This window comes from Austrofundulus limnaeus, unplaced genomic scaffold (assembly GCF_001266775.1).
Source record: "Austrofundulus limnaeus strain Quisiro unplaced genomic scaffold, Austrofundulus_limnaeus-1.0 Scaffold620, whole genome shotgun sequence".
NCBI lineage: Eukaryota > Metazoa > Chordata > Actinopteri > Cyprinodontiformes > Rivulidae > Austrofundulus > Austrofundulus limnaeus.
This window is the reverse complement of record NW_013953022.1, coordinates 312,106-312,876: the sequence shown is the minus strand read 5'-3', so window position 1 is coordinate 312,876 and position 771 is coordinate 312,106. Positions and strand designations below refer to the sequence as shown.

General features: G+C 52.0%; 1 pseudogene; it reads left to right on the top strand.

Annotated features, from left to right (window-relative positions):
• Nucleotides 1–106: 106 nt before the first annotated feature.
• On the top strand, nucleotides 107–428 carry LOC106531333 (major facilitator superfamily domain-containing protein 8 pseudogene; annotated as a pseudogene).
• The last annotated feature ends 343 nt before the right edge of the window (nucleotides 429–771 follow it).

Genomic DNA, 771 nt, shown 5'->3' with positions numbered 1-771 from the left:
GCCTTTGTGGGCTTCGGCGCAGGTGAATACTTTTAATGTCTTTTATTATAGAACATTATAATTTAACATAAACGTCTCCAATTCATTAACAAGTTTTTTATGGCAGGTAATGTTGCTGTGGTGAGGTCGTACGTTGCAGGGGCGACGTCACTGAAGGAGAGGACCAGCGCCATGGCCAACATGAGCGCCTGTCAGGCTCTGGGTTTCATCCTCGGGCCTGTCCATGTGGGGAGGGTCCATTCCAGGTCTTGCTGACAACACCAACTGCAGTGAAAGTTGCTGAACGATCGACGTGGGTTCATCTCTCACATTGCAAGCTGCAGAGAGTGCCACACCCCTGAACAAACTGTGCTGCACCCCCGAACAAGCTGAGTAGAGGGAAAAGTCTGGTTTACAAAGGGATTCGGTCATCAACTGGGGCCGTTTGTCTCAAACCCAGTGAAAAACTCAATGACCCTACTCTTTTTAGTGTTCAGGGGCCCCCGGTGACTCTGCAATCCAAGCAGTGAAGAATCGTCCAGGAGGGGAGACCCTGCGTTGAGCTGTGACCGATGTGTGTGGACCAGTGAGTGATGGAGCCAGCGATGGAGCCAAGACATGTCCATTTCAAGATGGAGGAGCCCAGATGTGGCCGCTACAGCATGGACGGTCTGAGACACGCCCTCTTTGGCATGGTGAGGCCACCTCCACCACGTGTGACATCTGTGACTCCTCGACACCCGCGGCGAGCAAGAAGATAATCAGATGAACTGCTTACAACAGCACTGTGTG